Source organism: Ranitomeya variabilis, chromosome 2 (genome assembly GCF_051348905.1).
Source record: "Ranitomeya variabilis isolate aRanVar5 chromosome 2, aRanVar5.hap1, whole genome shotgun sequence".
NCBI lineage: Eukaryota > Metazoa > Chordata > Amphibia > Anura > Dendrobatidae > Ranitomeya > Ranitomeya variabilis.
The window spans coordinates 85,474,947-85,492,576 of record NC_135233.1 but is presented as its reverse complement, the minus strand read 5'-3'; positions in this window follow the sequence as shown (position 1 = coordinate 85,492,576).

The window sequence follows — 17,630 nt, the reverse complement described above, 5'->3', positions numbered from 1 at the left end:
GCAGCAATCATCAGTTAGAAAGGATCCAGCAGTAATCATCAGGTATAAAGGATCCAGCAGCAATCATCAGTTAGAAAGGATTCAGCAGCAATCATCAGTTAGAAAGGAATCAGCAGCAATCATCAGTTAGAAAGGAATCAGCAGCACTCCATTGAAAAAAAAGTTGTGCAGACACCACTTTTTTCACCAGATAAAAAAACTGATTTCAACTGGATCAGTTTTTAACATCGAAGTCTGTGGAAAACGGATCCGTTAAATAGCCATCCGTTTTCTTCTATTTGAAACGGATCCTTTTCAATTAAAGAAAAACAGATGGCTATTTAACAGATCAGTTTTCCATAGACTAAAATGTTGAAAAAAAAAACAGATCCAATTGAAATTAATTTTTTTTCAGGCGGACAAAAAGTCGTGTATGCACAACTTTTTAGTTAACGGATTGCTGTTGGATCCTTTCTAGCTGATGATTACTGGACATGTGAACATAGCCTTAGATGTATTTTCTGTGAGCAGAGGGAGGAAAGCTGCTGTAGAAAACCTTTGGCAGCCACTTAACTCATAGTGAAAAGATTGGAGCTATAACATTATATAACAGTTGTTAGATTAGCTCAGGGGTCAGCAACCTGTGACTGCCAGGGTGGCACAATAGCTAGAGTATTGCAGGTTGTAGACCCCTGAAAGGAGATGGTTATCTGGTCTCACTTACGTTATGTGATTGAACCAAATTTAAGGATTTAAGGGGGTTGTTCACCTTTCTGGAATTGTTTTTACTAAGATGCATTTATATGAGGGTTAAAAATCTTTTTTGCAATTGGGATCCATAGAAAATGTTCCCAACACATTAAACTTTGATATGGTCTGTGGTCAAATATCAGAAAAAGACAGAAAAGAGTTATAATTCTCTCGTCAGAATGAGCTCACTGACGGATTCTCAGATAACTCATTCTACAGCCAGCAAAAGTACAACACAGAGGCTACAAAAGACAATCGGTGGAACTTTTTTAAGGCTTCCCAAATGCAAAAACGATTTTAATCCCCAAATACAAACATCTAAGAAAAATAAAATCAGAATCTAATGTGTAGGCCAAATTTATTGATGATGTGAACAAAATTATAACAGACATGTCCAGAGAACTGACAGCTCCACTAAAATTAAACATTTGTATTAATTAGATTTATATTCTTTTACCAAATATGCACAAATAACAATTCTCTAAGATTATAACATCTGTTTCTCTCATTATTGATGGCGAAAGTCTGATAGTAGCCGGGATGATTAGGGGGATTATCAGATGTACCATTGCGGTACTTTAGAAAGTTTCACATACTTCTGATAATGAAATTATATTACAGTACATAGAGCTCTGGCAAAAATTAAGAGACCACCACATCAAAACCCTGTCATGGGCAGCCCAATCTCCAGACCTGAACCCCATTGAAAACCTCTGGAATGTAATCAAGAGGATGATGGATAGTCACAAGCCATCAAACAAAGAAGAACTGCTTACATTTTTGCACCAGGAGCAGTGTGAAAGACTGGTGGAAAGCATGCCAAGACACATGAAAGTTTTGATTAAAAATCATGGTTATTCCACAAAATATTTATTTCTGAACTCTTTCTGAGTTAAAATATTAGTATTGTTGTTTCTAAATGATTATGAACTTGTTTTCTTTGCATTATTTGAGGTCTGAAATCACTGTTGTTGTTTTTTTAATTTTGACCATTTCTCCTTTTCAGAAAAAAATACAAAATTTATTGTTTTGAAATTTGGAGACATGTTGTCAGAAGTTTATAGAATAAATGAACAATTTACATTTTACTCAAAAATATACAGTACAGACCAAAAGTTTGGACAGACCTTCTCATTGAAAGATTTTTCAGTATTTTCATGACTATGAAAATTGTACATTCACACTGAAGGCATCAAGACTATGAATTAACACATGATGAGCTTCAAGAGGCAGTCACCGGGAATGGTCTTCCAACAATCTTGAAGGAGTTCCCAGAGATGCTTAGCACTTGTTGGCCCTTTTGCCTTCACTCTGCGGTCCAGCTCACCCCAAACCATCTCGATTGGGTTCAGGTCTGGTGACTGTGGAGGCCAGGTCATCTGGCGTAGCACCCCATCACTCTCCTCCTTGGTCAAATAGCCCTTACACAGCCTGGAGGTGTGTTAGGGGTCATTGTCCTGTTGAAAAATAAATGATGGTCCAACTAAACGCAAACCGGATTGAATAGGATGCTGCTGCAAGATGCTGTGGTAGCCATGCTGGTTCAGTATGCCTTCAATTTTGAATAAATCCCCAACAGTGTCACCAGCATAGCACCCCCACACCATCACACCTCCTCCTCCATGCTTCACGGTGGGAACCAGGCATGTAAAGTCCATCCGTTCACCTTTTCTGCGTCGCACAAAGACACGGTGGTTGGAACCAAAGATCTCAAATTTGGACTCATCAGACCAAAGCACAGATTTCCACTGGTCTAACGTCCATTCCTTGTGTTCTTTAGCCCAAACAAGTTTCTTCTGCTTGTTGCCTGTCCTTAGCAGTGGTTTCCTAGCAGCTATTTTACCATGAAGGCCTGCTGCACAAAGTCTCCTCTTAACAGTTGTTGTAGAGATGTGTCTGCTGCTAGAACTCTGTGTGGCATTGACCTGGTCTATAATCTGAGCTGCTGTTAACCTGCGATTTCTGAGGCTGGTGACTCGGATAAACTTATCCTCAGAAGCAGAGGTGACTCTTGGTCTTCCTTTCCTGGGGCGGTCCTCATGTGAGCCAATTTCTTTGTAGCGCTTGATAGTTTTTGCAACTGCACTTGGGGACACTTTCAAAGTTTTCCCAATTTTTCGGACTGACCTTCATTTCTTAAAGTAATGATGGCCACTCGTTTTTCTTTACTTAGCTGCTTTTTTCTTGCCATAATACAAATTCTAACAGTCTATTCAGTAGGACTATCAGCTGTGTATCCACCAGACTTCTGCTCAACACAACTGATGGTCCCAACCCCATTTATAAGGCAAGAAATGCCACTTATTAAACCTGACAGGGCACAACTGTGAAGTGAAAACCATTCCCGGTGACTACCTCTTCAAGCTTATCAAGAGAATGCCAAGAGTGTGCAAAGCAGTCATCAAAGCAAAAGGTGGCTACTTTGAAGAACCTAGAATATAAGACATAATATCAGTTGTTTCACACTTTTTTGTTAAGTATATAATTCCACATGTGTTAATTCATAGTTTTGATGCCTTCAGTGTGAATGTACAATGTTCGTAGTCATGAAAATACAGAAAAATCTTTCAGTGAGAAGGTGTGTCCAAACTTTTTGTCTGTACTGTACCTATAAAGAGAAAAATCAGACAAACTGAACATTTTGCAGTGGTCTCTTAAGTTTCGCCAGAGCTGTATATGGCCTAATACTCCCATTAACATAACATTTCAACTTAATTAGGGGGAATAATAAAAACAGGTCACTTCTCAAAGCCGTCTTTGTTACCCATGTCTGCCAATCACTGCGCAGCTTTTATAAAACTTTAAGAAATGAAACCTAAATTGTGATTGGTTGCCATAAGCCGAAAGGACATACCTTTTGTTAAATATTTTTTATTAATGAGCCCCACTATTATTGTACGTAAAAAAAAGCAGCTTTACCCATATCACCCAATCAGAGTGCAACTCTTACATTTCTAAGGCTTACTGGTAGCAGTCGGCCCCTTTCCACTTTTACTTAGTCCCTGATGGGCCTCATTGTCCTCCTTTTTTCCTAACATCTTTCCCAGCACAGCTCAGATTTCATTTTTACCAAAACCATTTAAGGAAGTGAAAGTTGAGTCCCGATTAGTTTTCATGGGCACCAAGACCAATTTGACGTCTTAATGGGAATCTGTCAGCAGGTTTTTGCTGTGGAATTTAAGAGCAATATGATGTAAGGTCCGAGAGCCTGATTCCAGTTATGTATCCCTTACTGGGTTGCTTAGTAAAGTTTTGATAACTGTTTTCTATATTGTAGATGTAGCAGTGCTCAGAGTGCTGAGCTTATGTAACCCCACCCACACCACTGATTGGCGGCTTTTTGTGTACACTGTGAGCAAGCTGCCAATCAATGGTGGAGGCGGGATTAGCCTGACTCCCTGGCACATGACACTTAGTCCTGCAGTAATAATTTCCTGCTGATAAAACACTGATTTAATAAAACTACAGCAAGCTGCTGAGCAAGTGACACCTCCCTAGAATTAGGCTCTCTACCCCTACATTATGCTGGTCTTGCTGACATCCCTTTAATAAATAAAGCATCCTATTAGTTCGTACATAAAAGCTGCTTTGTGCAAGGTAGTTGGCCATATATACAATTAAGTTGAGATTTTTATCGTTTTCCTATGTACGGTAATACTTATTTAATGAAAAGGCGGAGCAGGAAATGTACATTTTGTCATTGTCTTAAGCATTTATAGTTATCGGAGGGCATGCAATTAGAATAATTGGATCATTATGTTCCTACTACATTTATGGCGTAAACTTTTTGATGCATCATACTATATGGAAGATGTCAGAAACAGTGGTGTTCACCATTATAAAGTGTGACTTTTTATTTATATAGGATCGGCTGGATTATTCTGATATAGAATTAAATATGGGATATATTGTACAGTATATATAATTTTACTTCTTGTAGGATTAGTTGTGCAATAATGTTCTGTGGTTATTATTCTGCCATCATGAAAACTCATCCAGACAATTCAAAAAGTTATATTGTAATGGGTGATAAGAATTAGTGTAAATAAAATATGACTTCAAATAGTCACTGTAGTTTCAGCACACTTTGCCTAAATAGTTAGCACTTGCAAATATATGAAACTTTGTAAAATATCTTATCAGATAAATTTCCTTCTTTCTCCGCTTTTGAGGCACCTCTTCTCCTCCCTCTACCTCCTGAATTCATCATTCATTCTGAAACACACTTTAAAATCTATAATGGTCAAAGTAAGATGGACTTCCAGCTCACTGAGGGGTCAGATTACAGCTCCCTTTTGAGATCTATAGAAAGGGGAGGAGCAGAGTCAGAAAGACAGAGATGCACACAGACCCATGCAGCTGCTTTCATATAAGTGGTAACGTCACCTCGTTGCTGGATTCACAGCTACACTGCTCAGTTCTCCGATATAACAACCTCCAAGCTGTTTCTGATAATGTGCCAGTTACTGACAAGAGAGCAAAGATCTCTCATGTCTCTGTGTACTGGCTACGGGAGACATCATAGCAGCTATTCTCTACCCACCAGCTTATAGAGAAATAAAAATTAGACATAGTCAGCTAGCGCAACACTGTAGAAAATGCAGGATACAAGTCATATAATGCAGGAAAAGTATCATTAAAATGCATATAAATGGTAATTTATGCTGAAAGGTCAGTTAAAATGGCAAGTATCATTTAAAGTCTAATTAAAGTGGACCTCTCACAAGATTTTACAATACAAACTATAGAATGAAATAGATTTTAGACCTGATGAAGCTGGTGTACTTATTTTGTAGATCAATGTCATAAATGCCTACAAGGTGACCATGAAAATCAGATGTGTGAAAGCCATAACTAAAAGTAGCTTTGGTGTTAATTATTTGTTATCTATAGGATGAAAAAAAGTCAGTAAAATGACAAATCGCTCTTTGCTGCATCTACAGTTTTGTAGTAGGCGAACGGGATTTTGCATCATCCAAAACAATTTCTATTATTTGATTTATGACCACACAAAAATGCACTTTATAAGATATAAATATCCATAGGAAACATGGTGCTCTACTAAATCTTAACAGCTTCACCCCTCAAAAAAAATAGGTCCATGCTGAGATTGGATAGCCAGGTCCTGTTTCAGTTATATAAGGTCCCCTGGGCAATTAAATTAGGGCTAGGTTCACACGAGCACGAGAATCTTTCTCAGGCCAGTCATGGCTACAAATTGAGGACATGACTGCAGTTTATTGGTAGTTCCAGGCATCCATAGCATCACAGATGGGCGATGTCCCGTGTGCCATTTTCCACAATTTAGCACAGCCGCTCATCCACAAAGCAGAAATATTAATTTCCCATTGAAGAATAGGATTAATGGTTCCTTGTAGCCATTGATCATGCTTTATTATATATCGGTTGTTTATGTATGGAACATGTCTGTAATATATTGATACAATATAGGATCTATGATTGAGAAAGTGAGAATTTGTGTTACAATGTTATAGCAAGGTATAATATGTCGGGTCTGATTTCTACTGATTCCTGATACAAGAGATTCCATTGATTCACTCGTTGCACTAGCTTTACAACTTACACAAATTTTAATCCCCATTTCATTTCAGACTGCACTTTTAAGCAAAGCAGATGTAATAATCATTTACTGTACATAACTTTTTATATTGTATGTATGAAGTGATGATTTCTTTTTACAATAGCAATGTGACTTGTTATATATCTTGCATTGATTCGTTTATGACCAGGTAACGTGGGTCAGTAATAATTTTCAAGAACTCCTGACACCCAAAAACATTGAGGGCAGCCAGTGCTTTAGTCTTGTACAGATGGAGAAGAGCAAAATATCTTGTTTTAAGGGGTTATTGGACAAAGAATCATTATAACCCAATCGCAGGATAACTGGGAACTCCATGTCAAGGACATTCACCAATTACTAGAATGTGAATCTCTTTTTCTGAGAGTTCTGAAAAGTACAGGCACTTGGTGCAGCCTTGGTGGGGCCAAACATTTAAGCTCACCTTCATACCTGCTTGTTTTCCATTTATCTCTGTGTGTCTCTATAAAGCAAGAGCTTAAAGATGAAAGGATGGAGATAGAAGAAAAACAAGTAGGTGGGAAGGTGCACTTAAATGTTTGACCACACCAAGGGTGCACAGAGAGCCTGTACTTGGTTTGAACAGTCATTCTGTGCTGATAGAGTCCCTTTAAGCTGCAGTTGACTTTCTCCATCAGTTTTATAAACTTTGAATGGAGTGTCATTTAATTAAAACTTAAATGTAGGGGCTTTAGATCTCTTTTGCAGTGAGGGCCTGAAGAAGCATTTACTCATGCGAAACAGCAGTCGCTTTTTCTCTCCTTCTTGTCTGTGCTTCTCATGTGTTGACCAAATAAAATTGTCGTTTTTTAAGTACCAGTGGTGAGTGCTGCTATCTACAACCACTAATTCTTCATGCTCTTTTCCAGTGATCAATTTGGATCCCAGAGGTCGTACCCCCAATGGTCACACATAAATCTTCTATCCTGTAAATCGGTTATAATTGATTTTGTGTCGTAATTGAAAACCCTGTCCGGTGTGGCTGCTAGCACTGGGCATTTCTACCAGATCATTAGCTAGGTGACCCAAAAGTACTGTCACCAGTAATAGCCAATTTAGATTTTACCAATGCTCCAGATATCATCAGAGCTTTACGATATTGGAGACTAAAAGAATCCAATGAAAGTATCTACAGAAGGAAATCCAAAGTCATATCACAATGGGTTAGATACCAACTGCACATACTGTATATACAATAAGATTTTAGATATCTTTTGAAAGGAAGCTCTAGACTTTGCTTAGATGGCAACATATTATTGGCTCCGGCCACGAGATTTCTGCCTCCATTGTTTGTAAGGGTCAGTATATTTTAATAATACTTGAACTAGATTTTAAAGAATTACAAAGGGTCTTTCTGATGTACTAGTCTCGTGCCTTTCTGTGTTTGCCTCGTTACATGTTTAATGTGTGAAATTGCTCATTGTGAACTTTGTCATGTACACAAATATATACAGTGAATATTCCAGATTGTATACTTTGGTTACCTACTGAAATTAGTTTGTTTTTTTCTAAACGAAAACCAGTTGGACACTAATCTCTTAACCAATTGCCTCCGTAATAACATTATTGGTTTTTTAATGTTTCTAAAGGATCACTCATTATAAGGGACATTGTCTAAAGTTGCAAAATGAATGTTATACAGTATTTAGCAGCGTGATAATATTGTAATTTAATGAAAATTGTGATTTATATGTCAAAAGCATAGGAATAACAGTTACCTATGTAATTACATGGTTTATTTCCAATTGGTTTATAGTACAAAACTTCATTTTACTCATGGGTCAAAATTCTATGCAATTTTGTGGCATGGTGTTTTCTCCAGTTGTAACTTTGTGCTTTCAACACAGATCCAAAGGACAAATAAAAATATTAACACAAGAATGGATGATAATGATGATGATGGTTATTTTATTATTATATTATTATTATTATTGTTATTGTCACGGATCCCACCGTGCTGCCACCAATATGCCACAGTTCACACCATGCTGCCAACAATATGTCAGGGATCCCGGGGAGGATACCTTTCTTGTCCCCACTCCTCACCCCAATTTGTCATGAACTGGGGTTGTTTGGTTGCCCCTGGTTCCTTCTGAAGGCGATTTATCTATATCCCACTTCCCAGTTCCGGTTTGTAACTTGCAGCTCTTTGGCACCCCCTTTACTCTCAGGTTAGATCAGGTACTGCACCTATGGTAATTAGTCGCCAGCAAGACTGCCTGCTATGTACTGGCTATTGGGCACGCTGAAGCGAGGGCGATATAACTACTCCCACTCAGGCAGGAACAATAATTATCAACGCCGCCGGTCGCTACAGAGATTCCCAAAAGCACAGAACAAAGTATGCTGCCACCAGCTCTGATTTCCTAGGGATTAACGGGTCCAGAGCCAACCCAAATCAGTAGTGTAATTCACCTCACAGGACGTGACAGTTCGTTTAGAGCATGAAGAGACAAGCTAGTAAATTATATATTTTACTCCAAAAAAGGTAGGCAGTGTTTACAAAGTATTAAAACGATATTATAAAGAAGACAAAAATCATGTGTACAATACAGATTACAAATAAAATAAGGATTAAAATTGAAAAAACTCTTACATAGCGTTCAGATTATTTCATATCATCATGGCTGGCCTGTGGGCCACACATCTAAATGCATGTCCCATCTATATATCAGCTACCCCCGGATACAAAGACACTGAAAACTCCTGCTTCACACAGTTATTCCTTGCCTCAAGCCCAGGCACACCCCTGTGGCGACATCACTTAAGGGCAGAGTTATGACAGGCACTCCTCTTTCTAGTAGTTATGTTTTTGAGTCACCACACAAAGACATTCCTGGGAGGAGGGAGGGCCAGTGTAGGTAGACTGGTATGTGCAGGTCAAGCCATAAACTTCTTCAGTGATTCTAGTAAGGGATTTGAATTATACACACACAATCAGCAGGCAGGGTGAGAAGAGGGGGGGTCGGAATGGCCCATGTTGTGAATTCTGCTTTTGGGCTCCCTCCGGTGGTTGTAGGTGGTAATGCAGTTGCCCCTGAGTTGCAGTCCTGGTCAGGTGTATCTGCTGATTGCAGATCTGACTGGGGTATTTAGGCGTGCAGGATTCATTAGTCCTTGCCAGTTGTCAATTGTTGTTGGGAGGTGTAGGACCTCTGCCTGGTTCCTCCTGCCTTTCTGCCAAATCAGCAAAGATAAGTGTCTGGTTCTTTTTCCCTGTGGCACACATGTTGTGTGCTTCACAATTCAGTGCTATTCTTTGTGTTTTCTTGTCCAGCTTAGATTGTGTCAGTATTTTCTCAGTCTTGCTGGATTCTCTGGAGTGGCAGATATACATTCCATGTCTTTAGTTAGATTGTGGAACTTTTTGTATTATCTGCTGTGGATATTTTTGGAAGGGTTTTAATACTGACCGCCTAGTTATCTGTCCTATCCTTTCCTATTTAGCTAGAGTGGCCTCTTTTGCTAAATCCTGTTTTCTACCTGCGTGTGTCTGTTCTCCTCCTACTCACAGTCATTATTCGTGGGGGGCTGCCTATCCTTTGGGGGTCTGCTCTGAGGCAAGGTAGCATTCCCATTTCCATCTATAGGGGTATTTAGTCCTCCGGCTGTGTCGAGGTGTCTAGGAAGTGTTAGGCACACCCCACGGCTACTTCAAGTTGCGGTGTTAGTTCAGGATTGCGGTCAGTACAGGTTCCACCAACTCCAGAGAAAGTTTCATGCGGCTCCAAGGTTACCTGATCATAACAATACAACTGGCCCATAATGAGTTAAATGCATCTCAGAAGAAGGGAAGAAAAGTGTTGAGCCATTTTTTTTTCTGCAGTCTGTTTTGTCTTTTTTTCCCTCTTTATTTATGGGTGGCTGAGGAGTCTTGTGCCAGCATGGATGTTCAGGAATTAGCTTCTCATGTAGACCAGCTTGCTGCTTGGGTACAGGGTATTTCTGATTATATTGTTCAGACTCCAGCTTTAGAACCGAAGATTCCTACTCCTGATTTGTTTTTTGGTGATAGGTCCAAATTTTGGTGGTTTAAAAATAATTGTAAATTGTTTTTTGCTCTGAGACCGCGATCCTCCGGTGATTCCATTCAGCAGGTTAAAATTGTCATCTCCCTGCTGCGTGGTGATCCACAGGATTGGGCATTTTCCCTGGAATCTGGGAATCCGGCCTTGCTTAATGTAGATTCCTTTTTTCAGGCTTTAGGATTATTATATGATGAACCTAATTCTGTGGATCAAGCGGAGAAAACCTTGTTGGCCCTGTCTCAGGGTCAAGAGGCGGCAGAATTGTATTGTCAGAAATTTAGAAAATGATCTGTGTTGACTAAATGGAATGATGATGCTTTGGTGGCAATTTTCAGAAAGGGTCTTTCTGAATCCGTTAAAGATGTTATGGTGGGGTTTCCCACGCCTTCCGGTCTGAGTGATTCTATGTCTCTGGTCATTCAGATTGATCGGCGCTTGCGGGAGCGTAGAACTGTGCGCGCTGTGGCGTCGTCATCAGAGCCTATTCCTGAGCCAATGCAGTGTGATAGGATTTTGTCTAGAATGGAACGACAAGGATTCAGACATCAGAATGGGTTGTGTTATTATTGTGGCGACGCTTCTCATGTCATTTCAGTCTGCCCTAAGCGGACAAAGAGGATCGCTACCATCAGTACTGTACAACCTAAATTTCTGTTATCAGTGTCCTTGATTTGCTCATTGTCATCATTCTCTGTCATGGCGTTTGTGGATTCAGGCGCCACCTTGAACTTAATGGATTTTGAGTTTGCCAGGCGTTGTGGTTTTCCCTTGCAGCCTTTGCTGAACCCTATTCCTTTAAGGGGGATTGATGCTACACCTTTGGCTAAAAATAAGCCTCAGTTTTGGACACAGGTGACCATGCACATGGCGCCAGCCCATCAGGAAGATTGTCGATTTCTGGTGTTGCATAATTTGCATGATGTTATCGTGCTGGGTTTCCCGTGGTTGCAGGTACATAATCCTGTATTGGATTGGAAATCTATGTCTGTGACTAGTTGGGGTTGTCAGGGGGTTCATAATGATGTTCCTTTGATGTCAATCTCCTCTTCTTCCTCTTCTGAAATTCCAGAGTTTTTGTCTGATTTTCAGGATGTATTCGATGAGCCCAAGTCCAGTTCCCTTCCACCGCACAGGGACTGTGATTGTGCTATTGACTTGATTCCAGGCAGTAAGTTTCCTAAGGGTCGACTTTTCAACCTGTCTGTGCCTGAACATACCGCCATGCGGAGTTATGTTAAGGAGTCTTTGGAGAAAGGGCATTTTCGGCCATCTTCACCGTTCGGAGCAGGTTTTTTTTTGTTGCTAAGAAGGATGGCTCCTTGAGACCTTGTATTGATTATCGCCTCTTGAATAAGATCACTGTCAAGTTTCAATACCCTTTACCTTTGCTTTCCGATTTGTTTGCTAGGATTAAGGGGGCTAGTTGGTTTACTAAGATTGACCTTCGGGGGGCATATAATCTTGTTCGTATTAAACAGGGTGATGAATGGAAAACTGCGTTTAATACGCCCGAAGGCCATTTGAATACCTTGTGATGCCATTCGGGCTCACTAACGCTCCATCTGTTTTTCAATCCTTCATGCATGATATCTTCCGGACTTATATTGATAAATTCTTGATTGTATATTTGGACGATATTTTGATTTTTTCCGATGATTGGAAGTCTCATGTGGAACAGGTCAGGATGGTATTTCAGATCCTTCGTGACAATGCTTTGTTTGTGAAGGGGTCTAAGTGTCTCTTTGGGGTGCAGAAGGTTTCTTTTTTGGGCTTTATTTTTTCTCCCTCATCTATGGAGATGGACCGGTTAAGGTTCAGGCCATTCATGATTGGATTCAACCCACATCCGTGAAGAGCCTTCAGAAATTTTTGGGTTTTGCAAATTTTTATCGCCGTTTCATTTCTAACTTCTCCGTCGTGGTTAAACCCTTGACTGATTTGACGAAAAAAGGCGCTGATGTGGCGAATTGGTCCTCTGCGGCTGTCTCTGCCTTTCAGGAGCTTAAACGCCGATTTACTTATGCTCCGGTGTTGCGCCAACCAGATGTTTCTCTTCCGTTTCAGGTTGAGATTGATGCTTCTGAGATTGGGGCAGGGGCCGCTTTGTCTCAGAGGGATTCTGTTGGTTCTTTGATGAAACCGTGTGCCTTCTTCTCCCGCAAGTTTTCGCCTGCTGAACGCAATTATGATGTCAGCAATCGGGAGTTGTTGGCTATGAAGTGGGCGTTTGAGGAGTGGCGACATTGGCTTGAGGGAGCTAAGCACCGTATTGTGGTCCTGACCGATCATAAGAATTTGATTTACCTCGAGTCTGCCAAACGGCTGAGTCCTAGACAGGCTCGATGGTCCTTGTTTTTTTCCCGTTTTGATTTCGTGGTTTCGTATCTTCCGGGTTCTAAGAATATTAAGGCTGATGCCCTTTCTAGGAGTTTTTTGCCTGATTCTCCTGAGGCCCTTGAACCGGTCGGCATTCTGAAAGAAGGGGTGGTCCTTTCTGCCATTTCCCCTGATTTACGGCGGGTTCTTCAGGAATTTCAGGCTGATAGACCTGACCGCTGTCCTGTGGGGAAATTGTTTGTTCCTGACAGATGGACTAGTAGAGTGATTTCTGAGGTTCACTGTTCTGTGTTGGCTGGTCATCCTGGTATTTTTGGTACCAGAGATTTGGTTGGTAGGTCCTTTTGGTGGCCTTCGTTGTCACGTGATGTGCGTTCTTTTGTGCAGTCCTGTGGGACTTGTGCGCGGGCCAAGCCTTGTTGTTCCCGTGCTATTGGGTTACTTTTGCCATTGCCGGTCCCTGAGAGGCCCTGGACGCATATTTCTATGGATTTTATTTCTGATCTTCCGGTTTCCCAGAGGATGTCGGTTATCTGGGTTGTTTGTGACCGGTTTTCTAAGATGGTTCATTTGGTGCCTTTGCCTAAATTGCCTTCCTCTTCAGAGTTGGTTCCGTTGTTTTTTCAGCATGTGGTTCGTTTGCATGGTATTCCGGAGAACATTGTGTCCGATAGAGGTTCCCAGTTTGTTTCTAGGTTTTGGCGGGCCTTTTGTGCTAGGCTGGGCATTGATTTGTCTTTTTCTTCTGCATTCCATCCTCAGACAAATGGCCAGACCGAGCGAACTAATCAGACTTTGGAGACTTATTTGAGATGCTTTGTGTCTGCCGATCAGGATGATTGGGTGGCCTTTTTGCCATTGGCCGAGTTTGCCCTTAATAATCGGGCTAGTTCGGCTACTTTGGTTTCGCCTTTTTTTTGTAATTTTGGTTTTCATCCTCGTTTTTCTTCTGGGCAGGTTGAGCCTTCTGACTGTCCTGGTGTGGATTCTGTGGTTGACAGGTTGCAGCAGATTTGGGCTCATGTGGTGGACAATTTGGTGTTGTCTCAGGAGGAGACTCAACGTTTTGCTAACCGTCGTCGGTGTGTTGGTTCCAGGCTTCGGGTTGGGGATTTGGTTTGGTTGTCTTCCCGTCATGTTACTATGAAGGTCTCTTCCCCTAAGTTTAAGCCTCGGTTTATTGGTCCTTATAGGATTTCTGAGATTATTAATCCGGTGTCTTTTCGATTGGCGCTTCCGGCCTCTTTTGCTATCCATTATGTCTTCCATAGATCTTTATTGCGGAAATATGTGGTGCCCGTTGTTCCCTCTGTTGATCCTCCGGCCCCTGTGTTGGTTGATGGGGAGTTGGAGTATGTGGTTGAGAAGATTTTGGATTCTCGTTTTTCGAGGCGGAGGCTTCAGTACCTTGTCAAATGGAAGGGTTAAGGCCAGGAGGATAATTCTTGGGTTTTTGCTTCTGATGTCCATGCTGCTGATTTGGTTCATGCTTTTCATCTGGCTCGTCCTGATTGGCCTGGGGGCTCTGGTGAGGGTTCGGTGACCCCTCCTCAAGGGGGGGTACTGTTGTGAATTCTGCTTTTGGGCTCCCTCCGGTGGCTGTAGGTGGTAATTCAGTTGCCCCTGAGTTGCAGTCCTGGTCAGGTGTATCTGCTGATTGCAGATCTGACTGGGGTATTTAGGCGTGCAGGATTCATTAGTCCTTGCCAGTTGTCAATTGTTGTTGGGAGGTGTAGGACCTCTGCCTGGTTCCTCCTGCCTTTCTGCCAAATCAGCAAAGATAAGTGTCTGGTTCTTTTTCCCTGTGGCACACATGTTGTGTGCTTCACAATTCAGTGCTATTCTTTGTGTTTTCTTGTCCAGCTTAGATTGTGTCAGTATTTTCTCAGTCTTGCTGGATTCTCTGGAGTGGCAGATATACATTCCATGTCTTTAGTTAGATTGTGGAACTTTTTGTATTATCTGCTGTGGATATTTTTGGAAGGGTTTTAATACTGACCGCCTAGTTATCTGTCCTATCCTTTCCTATTTAGCTAGAGTGGCCTCTTGCTAAATCCTGTTTTCTACCTGCGTGTGTCTATTCTCCTCCTACTCACAGTCATTATTCGTGGGGGGCTGCCTATCTTTTGGGGGTCTGCTCTGAGGCAAGGTAGCATTCCCATTTCCATCTATAGGGGTATTTAGTCCTCCGGTTGTGTCGAGGTGTCTAGGAAGTGTTAGGCACACCCCACGGCTACTTCTAGTTGCGGTATTAGTTCAGGATTGCGGTCAGTACAGGTTCCACCAACTCCAGAGAAAGTTTCATGCGGCTCCAAGGTCACCAGATCATAACAGGCCCACAGCATGTGTCTTGTAAAGTTAGGTAGATACTATAACATGGCGTATTCACATTGTTGTGAGAATTATTATTTATTATTTGAAAGACAGAAAATAATTGAATAGTAAAAAAAATTCCATATTCAGTAGTGCTTTGCATTTCAGTGATTATATCTATAAGCATAATCATTACATTACATAACAATCTCACAAGAAGTGAGGGGCCTGCTCCCAAGAGCTTCCAATCTACAGTATGAAGAAATTGTTGAATAAAGTGATGATAAAAGGACAAGAGTAAAATTATAAATTGTGATAGGTCTAACTAAAAGATGTTATTTAGGCATTCTTATAATGGAGATGTTGAGTATGTATCTGAATGTCCAAGGTCCTTGATAAGTGATGCAGCAAGAGAAAAGTCTTGAAGTTGGAAATGGGATATTGAACTTATGGAGTAGGGTAAACGTAGATCGATGGCAGACTGTAGTGTGATGGTAGACAGAAATGAGGATGGAGATACAAAGAGGAGTTTTAGGGTTGCCAGCCTGCTATTTAATTTCATGTGAACAACTATATCAAAATTCATGGACAGTTCAAAATTGTTATGGAAATTTGCCACACCGCTTAAAAAAGATTACGCATGCAGATTAAGATCACATCCCCTGAAATGTCCAGAATAAGAGCAGACACTTATGCTTAGTATAAGGAACAAGATACATAGTATTGTGTGTATATGTATCTATATATATATCTATATGTACAGTAAATATATGTTGTGAGGGTTCGGCTCTGCAATTGACGCTGGTTCACACACAGGACTAAGGCTACTTTCACACTAGCGGTTTTTGCAATCCGTCGCAATGCGTCGTTTGGCCGAAAAAACGCATCCTGCAAAAGTGCTTGCAGGATGCGTTTTTTCCCCATAGACTAACATTAAGTGACGTATTGTGACGGATTGACACACGTCGCAACCGTCGTGCGACGGTTGCGCCGTGTTGTGGCGGACCGTCGGCACAAAAAAACGCTACATGTAACGTTTTTTGCCGCCGACGGTCCGCTTTTTCCGACCGCGCATGCGCGGCCGGAACTCCGCCCCCACCTCCCCGCACTTCCCCGCTCCTCACAATGGGGCGGCGGATGTGCTGGAAAAATGCATCCGCTGCCCCCGTTGTGCAGCGCAGAGGACGCTAGTGTCGGTAACCTCGGCCCGACGCACTGCGACGGGCCGAGCCCGACGCTAGTGTGAAAATAGCCTTAGTTCAGTGGTTCAAACAAACATGTGGTTTATTAAAAGAAGTTCCTAAACCATCAGGGTTATAAGGTAAAGCAGCCTCTTCCAGGTCAACAAAGGTATAACAGAACAAACAGAAAATAATAAGTCCATATAACACATGGCCTCAGCCGTTTAAATGTGGGTCTTTTCCTCTCAGACTCCAGCAGGGTCTGAGCAGCACACAAGGCTTCCTCACCTCAACACACAGACAAAAGTGAGAAAGCCCCAGCTGCCTTAAATCAGGCTATCGAAGACCTAGACTGGAGGTAAGTGAGCAGCTGATCCCACCCAGATCTTTCAGCTGCTCGTAAAACCCAGAGCCATAATCCAGGCTCCTTAAAACACCTCTCAGCACTAAGTGTGCTGGCACCTGCTTCTCTGGGTCCTACATCGCCAAGGCTTGGGGACACATACCTCCCATCCACGACCTGTCCAGCTGCCAACATACAATATATATATATATTTATCTACACACAGAAAGTACCTGGATGACAAACTAGTTACGTTAAGGAGATGTGTTCATAACTTGAATATGTAGGTAATAGTGATGAGCGAATATACTCATTACTCGAGATTTCCCGAGCACGCTCGGGTGTCCTCCAAGTATTTTTTAGTGCTTGAAGATTTAGTTTTCCACACCTCAGCTGAATGATTTACAGCTATTAGCCAGCTTGATTACATGTGGGGATTCCCTAGCAACCAGGCAACCCCCACATGTACTTATGCTGGCTAACAGATGTAAGTCATTCAGCTGCGGCGATGAAAACTAAATCTCCGAGCACTAAAAAAATACTCGGAGGTCACCCGAGCGTGCTCTGGAAATCTCAAGTAACGAGTATTTTCGCTCATCACTAGTAGGTAAGTTGGAAGAAAGAAGAAATAAAAAAAGTCAACTCACAATTGACTACTCCGGCCGCCCCACTGCTAGTTGCCAGCCATCCTGTCGGGCATCAGAAAGATGAAATGATGATGTGACTTTATGACCCACACTGACCTCTGGCCTGGATGGAAGCTTTGGCCTGTAGTGAAGAGACTGGAGAAGCAGCATGCGATGGAGGAAAGAAGAAGACAGAATGGCGACCAAAAAGTTCAGCAATTAGGTCTTTTTTGAACGTCTGATGTTTGTAACTAGGGTTTGTTCGTAAGTAACAGATACTGAGAATTACACCCAATAGACCGCACAGAAGAGGTATTTCTAAGCAGTGTGGGAGTATACTGCACAGATAGATAGACATCAGACTTACCCATAGAAAAACAAAATGAAGCAGCACAAGCTCCAAAAACTAGATGCCAGCCTGTAACCATGTAGCCTAATTGCAAAAAAAACAGGGACTTTTAATCAGTGAAGCTC